General features: G+C 36.0%; 1 non-coding gene across 1 annotated transcript; it reads left to right on the top strand.

Annotated features, from left to right (window-relative positions):
• On the top strand, nucleotides 1–107 carry LOC121216547 (small nucleolar RNA R71). Its single transcript, XR_005912728.1, has one exon. It is a non-coding gene; the product is annotated as a small nucleolar RNA R71 (small nucleolar RNA).
• Nucleotides 108–8,207: the final 8,100 nt, after the last annotated feature.

Genomic DNA, 8,207 nt, shown 5'->3' with positions numbered 1-8,207 from the left:
AATCTTTGGTGCGGCCATTTCAGAATCAACATTTTGAATCGTTCCCAGGCCTCATAGAAACTTTCTCCTCCTATCTATCTAAAAACAATAATCTCTCTTCTTAGTTGCACTACTTTGCTAATTGGAAAAAACTTCTGTAAGAACTTTCCAGCGAGTTCATCCCATGTCATGATAGACCCTAGTGCCTACGAGTCTAACTAAGAAAAAGCATTATCAATCAAGGAGAAGGGGAACAACTGAAGATTAATATGTCATCAGTGACCCTGTTATACTTAAAAGTATCACAGATTTGATGAAACCATTTTAAATGTTGATTAGGGTCCTCTGTTGTAGTGCCCCTAAACTGTAGATTGTTCTGCATCATTTGAATCATAGCCAATTTTCAGCCTTGCTATACTTTTTTGGACCATGTCCAAACTTGGTAAGGCTTAATCTGTTGAAGTTCTTTCATTCCAAGCCATCTAAATGTTTGTAGGAAGCTGTGGTGCTTGTGGGTTTCTTAGGGCTCTATTATTAGTGTCATCAAACAATGGATTTTCACATGGTACTTTACCTATGATAGGCAGTGGATTTTGCATCTGTTTTCACTACTACTATTGCTGTTGTCGATGATTCCTTCAGATTATTCTCTTTGGATCTATTGTTGCTATAATAGGTGTGTAACACCCCAAACGTTATGGTCGAATCTGGCGTGTCACATCAAAGCGTCGATCAAAAACTGAGTTTTTCGTTAAAGGTTCATTTATATGTTTAAATCCTTTTGTTCGAGTTTAGCAAATCATCTCGTCAAAAACGTTTACTTAATGTCTGGCGTTGATACTACAGTAGACAGAATGGCTAAGTCATTTTACCCTTCGAGGGTATTTCGATCATTTAACAACCTTTCTGAAGGTCTATAGTAGTCTCGAGCGACACAGATAACTTAAATGGTCACAACGATGCAAATGGGCCTAAGGCCCATGTGGGCTCACACGCTCGTGTGGCCCATTTAGCCCAAATTCAGTCACGACTATGCGAACTACATAGCTGAGTCCAGTTTTTGTCACTTAAAGTGGATTTTATCCATGTGGGGCCCAATAGCCCATTGGGGCCACACGACCCATTTTAGCAAAACGAGGCTCAACGGCCCAAGAGCACGAGAACACTCTGTTGGATCGCTGGCACCCCTACAGCGCAGCGGAAAAATTTAATAATCGGCGACCCTAACCACGGATCCATGTGTGAGGAACGAATCGGGGTGAAAAGGGTTACGAAATTACCTAATGTTGTTTTGAGTAGACAGCAACTTCTCAACAACGTGTAGTCTGATCTACAGTCAAACTAAGCCGCAATCTATCGAGACTCCGACCTCTACATGATCCACCCAGTTGACTACGAACAGAAGAAATCCCCAAAACAGTTTTGAGAGTGAATTTTCTTTGACGGCTGCTAGACCAAAACAAAGAAAAACGGGATACTTATATCATTATTATTTATTTTTAGGGTTTTTATTTATGAATTAAAATAAATATAATATTTTAAACCGAAAATTATAATTACATTAATTATAATATAATTTCGGTAAACCATATATTTATTTGAATTCATATGCTAACCTCATTATGTGTACAACAACCTTGTACATAATATGTTGGAAATCGAATTAAATTAATTCTATAATTAATTTAATTCAAGTGACACCTAAAAACAATACCAACTATGGTTTATTCCGTTCATTTTAACTATAGGGTGTGACCCTGTAGGTTCTTGTAACGTTAGCAATAATACTAGAACGATTCCAATGTTACAAACAATGAGTGGCATCTAGCAATGCATCATTGCTACCTAAGTCACAAGAGATCATGATTCCATATAACCTTTTATGATTAACCTTTTATGCAATAATCCTTAAGTCCTTTATCTCTGGATTGGACACAAGTCATGGAATAGTCACACTTGTATAGTCCATTCCATGTTCCTTGATATTTTAAGCAGACTACGATATACAAATAAGTATGACATCTCATATCAACTTATTTGAGCATGGCCATGCATTTCTAGTCTCACTTAATCAAGTGGCCTAAGATATTACTCCCATTATGTAGGAGGGACTTATTCAATATCGACCAACCATATCCCTCTACATCGATTGTGGTATATCCAACACCAGCCTTTATAGAACAACTAGTTACGGTGTACGTTTGACTGTATCAAAATATACTACTCACGATGTTGGGATTATGATGATCTCAAGTCTGAGGATCATATACATATTAATCACTATGAGTAATGTCGTGACAATTACATAATAATCCAAGAAACATACTCATAATGGGTCAGTCCAATATGTTGTTCTCTAACACACATATTTATGCATCGATTATGATATTCCATATCAATGATAACTCTTTATCATCAATCAACTACATGTTAGTCTTAATGCATTATTGTTGTCCTATCCAACAATAATACTTGACTAAGGATCTTTTAAGAATAATCATATTATTCTTAGGACATTATTAGAAAACAGTTTATTTATACATACAGAAAAGAAACTGAAATAATAATGGTAACGCCTTATATTAATAAACATGATAAATCAAGTATGTTATTACAACCATCTCATGATTGATCTTTGGGCATACTCTAACACATTCGTGGTGGCCTCTATAGTTTAACATCATGTTTCATAGGCTTGGTTCACCACACGAGCGTTCACATGCCCATCTGGCATCAATCGTCGTATTTCTGGCTTTTCAACTTTTCGACTTTTATCGATTCACAGAAGAGACAGTATGATTACATACACTCTTTCGGCTTTACAACAGTAATGACTTATGGTGTACAGATACACACCTTTTTACGGAGTCATTCCAAGATCTACGAGCACCTAACCCTATTTGAAAGAGGGTGACATTAATCCCTCAACGCTCGCTATTCAGAAATTGACTACGCCTTTGCTGCCTCTTAAAGTACAGTCAAGAACCGATTAGAAAATGGTAGGGCATATTCGGCCATCCCCAAAATCAAGAGGTAAACTTATTACCTTACTAGATGTTTGAGATCAAAAAGTGTGACTCCTCCAACCCGTTCACACTTTTCCACTCCTCGAGGAAGATCCTAGAATCGCAAAGAGCGCAGTACAAGAAGAGTGAAATAACAACTGGTTAAAGGGGTTGTTCGATTTTGGAAAAGAAAAGAAGAACACAGGTGCACATGGTTTTAAAAGAAAAACAGAAAGTAGCCTTTGATCACTTACCGATTGTCAGAGTCGTTGCAAGATCGAAACAGAGAGGGAATAACTTTCGGTCACAAATCGAAGAGAAGAAAGAATACCAAGACTAGGGTGATAGGTTCGACCGAAAGAATCAATGGTTTAAAACTAGAGAAGAATAGAGAAGAGAGAATTTTCGGCAGAGGTTGATACAAAAGAGAAAGGAATGGTCAATTGCTAAAGTAAGAACAAAAAAAAACTAAAAAGCAAAGATACACGAGTGGTAAATTGCCAATTCGGCACTAGAGAGGAAAGGGAGAAAAAAGTCCAAAACCAGTGACAAGAACTGACCAAAATGAGGAAAGAATCCCCCCAGCCGAAATTCCTAGGCTCCCCTTTACCTATTTGGCACAAACACTCCTATACACCTCCACTTCCTTGATTCTCTCCACAAAACTCTCCCTTAATCCTCTCCATAATTTGCTCCAACAATCTCTCCATGACCAATTCAAACTTCACCTTACAAAGTTCGAAACCACCTCAAACTCCTGCCACCTCATACTAGCAAAATAAATATCCTTTTTGCTTGCAATGGAATTCGAACCCAAGCCCCATTCAATAGCTCAACACACTACTTGCCTCCTTGCCACAAGCTCTTTTGTGACACAAAACAAGCATTATTACTAATAAGGCCTAAGTGCCAGTGTCTAGGTTCATTTAAAAGAAAACTAAAAATAAAATGCAAGAGCCAAGACTTGAACCCAGACTCCCTTGTAACCTTAATGATGCCACAACCACTAGACCACATGCTTCCTTATGACATTTTTAACATAATAATTTAAAGGGCCTACATCCAAGCATCTAGGGTTTTATCCACTTAAAACCAAAATTTTTGCTAAACCCCAAGTTTGACCCCAGGACATTTCCAACTCCTCTCAAGACCCTTAACCACTAAAGCAGACATACTTTGTGCACAGTTTCCTAACCATTCCCTTGCTCAATGCCCAATACTTCTAGGCCCAATTTCTGGGGCGTTACAAGGAGTACCTCTACTATGAGTCATACACTAAACCCATAAAGAAAAGATTAGTAAAAATAAAATAAAATTGTATTTATAACTAAGAAATTTCCTATTTATTCTTTTACGTGCAAAAATTAAAATAAACATAGTGATGTTGCCTCCCTAGCAATGACACCAATAACTTGATCGCCTCTGGACATTCTAATGTCCAGAGTGGGAATACTGCAATAAAAATATAAAAAGACAAGGCGGTATCTGCAAGTATATGGGTCGAGTTGTAATATAGTTTTACAACTAAGTAGGTGAGTACTCCAAGGATCGTACCCAAAGGAGGTAAGTGCTAGATCAATTTTAACCTAAACACAAAAAGATCTAATTAGTACTTTTAATTCAATAGTAGTACGAAGAATATAAAATAATGGAATTTTGGGGTTCTTATCATAATAGTAATAAAGAAAAAGTAACATAAAAAGATAAAATTCAAGAGATTAAAAATGACGAGTAAATCAAATCTGATTATGGGTGATTAGCTTGCTTCAGTAATCTTTATCAACTATCATTTCGGGTTTCCTTATTAATCAATTAGTCGCTACCCTAGCAGAATCTTCTGATCTTCCACTAACATAACGAGTCAGCAAGAACTACTTATCTTCCGACCTTACAGTCCAGATTGGTTTGAGGTTAATTTTGGGTAAATTCCCACCTTGATGACTTCTTGATGTTGTCAGACCTAGGGTTTATTTCACGTTCTCCCTTTCCCAAACAGCTGATCTGTTGAGTAACCCAACAAAATAGTTAACAGATCTTACCTTCACTCGTAAATCCCCCATAGAAGGATTAGTTCCTCATGTTGTTCACAAAAAATATATAATCGATGTAAAGAGAAACCATGCTAATTAAATCAACAAGATATAGTAAATGAAAAAGCCTGATTGTTTTGAGATTATGAGCCAACCCTCAGAGTTGAATGATTCCACAATTCAGATATCTTGAAATCGACAAGAACAACTGAATAAAACTAAAACATAAAAATGAAAGAAAATACTAAACTAAATTTTACACAAAGAATCTAAGCTAAAGGAATGATATTTCTAACAGGTGACGGATGAGCCTATTTATAGCCTTTAGGTGGCTGTTGTCCTCAACCCTAGGTTAGCTGACGTTCTCGAGCTTTAAAGTTTGATTGTGCAGACCAAAATGACCCTGCTTCGTGTTTAGTTTTTGTCACAAATTCGATGTCGTGACACACCAAGACTTGTGTCGTGACATAGCAACCAAAATATTTTTAGGGGTATGTCGAGACCCTTATCTTTAGGGGTATGTCACTACACCTTGAGTATGTGTCACGATAGTGAAGGCAGAGTTGAGTTTTCTTCATTCTGTTACCCATGTTGCGACATTAAGTCATTTGTGTTGTAACATAGCGACCAATATTTGTTTAATGCACCTTCTAATGGTTTTTTGCACACTCACAAAGTACATTAGCTCACCCTTAGGCCTCATTCGCCCCCTAAGGTAAATAAAAGACTCAATTTGCACATTTTATTTAATATAAATAAAACTATGAAAACTTAACTAGAACATAATGAAAATGCTTGTATTCAAGCTCCTTAAATACGAAAACTAGTTTAATTTGCTACATCAAATTCTGGCTGATCAATCATGTTTGAAATCAGGAAAATACATGGATAAGTTCTTGTGATGAAATAATGTGTTTATAATTAAATGATATAGATATGAAATATTTCCATGAACCTTGTGAATGCGTAGGATACAAATGACATGTCATTAGGGTTATTACCATTTTGGGTGCTGGTCTTGGATGTCCTACCAATGAAATCGACTCATTTTATTTCGGTAAAAAAGAAGTAGTTACTTGAAAAGCTAGTTGATTTATATGTATTCGAGATTCACCTCTAGATTTCGAAGTAAACTTCACGAAGATATGGCATAATTAGATGGACAGCTGGAACGGGTAATTCAGATTTTGGAAGACATATTATAGTGTTGTATCATCAAGTTCAAGGGAAAATGGGAAAATATTTACTGTTGGCTAAATTCATTTATAATAACAACTATTAGTCATGTATTAAAATGGTATCGTTTGAAGCTTTTTACGGACGGGAATTTAGAACCCTGTTATGCTGATTAGAAGTGAATGAGAACAAGTTACGTGAGATAGATTTAACTTGGAAAATCGAAGAGTTTATGAGAACATAGTCAAGTTACTATTAGTCATGTAATTTTTTCTTAGTTTCATTTATATTCAATAAAATGTGCAAATTGAGTCTTTTATTGACCTTAGGGGTCGAATGAGGCCTAAGGGTGAGCTAACACACTTTGTGAGTGTGTAAGAAACAATTACAAGGTGTAGTAAACAGATACTAGTCTTTATGTCGCAACACGGATAACTCGATGTCGCAACATAGGGAACAAAATGGAGAAAGCTCAAGATTGCCTTTGATGTCATGACACATACTGAAGGTGTCGCAGCATACCCTTGATGATAGCTGAAGAGGAGTATACTGATTGCTATGTCACGGTATAGGTCTTGGTGTGTCATGACATCGACTCTATGAAGAAAATTAAACACGAAACAGAGGCATTTTGGTCATCACAATCAAACTTAAAGCTCGAGCACGTTTGTTAACCTAGGGTTAAAGACGACGACCACCTGAAGGCTATAAATAGGCTTATTTTTCACTTGTTATGGGGACCATTCCTTTAGCCTAGATTCTCTGTGTAAAATTTAGTTTAGTCTTTTCCTTCATTCTTAGGTTTTAGATATATTTCAGTTGTTGTTGATTTCAGGAGATATGAATTGAGGAAGCATTCAAAATTTGTGGATTCGTGATTAATCTCAATACAATCAAGCTCTGCCATTTACTCTATCTTTTTGATTTAATTAGCATGCTTTCTTTTTACATCGATTCTATATTGTCTATGAAAGTTATGAGAAACTAATCCCTCTATGGGGGATTGACGAGTGAAGTATGATTTGTTAACTTTTTTATAGGGTTACTCAACGAATCAGCTATTTGAGAAAGGAAGAACGTGCAACAAACCTTAGGCTTGACAACCCCAAATGTCATCAAGGTGCGAATTAACCCAAAATTGATATGAACCATCCGTGAATACCTTCACCCTAAGCCAGTCTGGATTGTGAGGTCGAAAGATAAGTAGTTCTTGTTAACTCGTTATGTTAGTGGAAGATCAGAAGACCCTGCTAAGGTAGCAACTAGCTGATTGATGAGGAACCCAGAACGAGAGTTGATGGAGATTACGGAAGCGAGCTAATCACCCATAATCAAGATTTGATTTATTCTTCCTTTCTATCTCTTAAATTTTATTTCTTTTATGTTATTTTGTCTTTATTATTATAAAAACCTAAAAACCCTTTACTTTATATTTTTGTACTATAATTAATTTAAAAGTACTAATTAGACCTTTTAGTGTTTAGGTTAAAATTGATCTATCACTCGCCTCCCTTAGGTAATATCCTCAGAGTACTTACCTAATTCTTTGTAAAACTATATTAGAACTCGACTCGTATACTTGTGGATACCGCCTTATCTTTCTACATTTTATTGCAGTATTCACACTCTTGACGTTAGTATGTCCAGAGGCGGTCAAGTTGTTGGCGCCGTTGCCAGGGAGGCAATGTTACTAAATTGATTTTAATTTTTTCATTTTAAAAGAATAATTGGGAAATTTTTAGGTTATAGTGACGAATTTCAATTAACACTTCTTGAGTTCTTTTATTTTTTTTAGGAATCTTAGACACCATCAACCAAATAATTAGTCAGCACAAAGTCATGGATGACTTTTATTATATGTGGTCTGATGAAGACTTCGATTATGACAAAGATATTTACAAAAAAAGAGTCTATGAAGATTGGGAGATCTAAGAGAATCAACGATTACTAATTCTTGAATTAAGTCAACTACGAGGAGAAACCCTAATTCTTCTCCAAGATGATAATGAGCACAATG

The sequence above is a fragment of the Gossypium hirsutum genome, chromosome D04 (genome assembly GCF_007990345.1).
Source record: "Gossypium hirsutum isolate 1008001.06 chromosome D04, Gossypium_hirsutum_v2.1, whole genome shotgun sequence".
Taxonomy (NCBI): Eukaryota; Viridiplantae; Streptophyta; class Magnoliopsida; order Malvales; family Malvaceae; genus Gossypium; species Gossypium hirsutum.
Note: the sequence above shows the minus strand (reverse complement) of the source record. Positions and strands in the feature narration are given on the sequence as shown.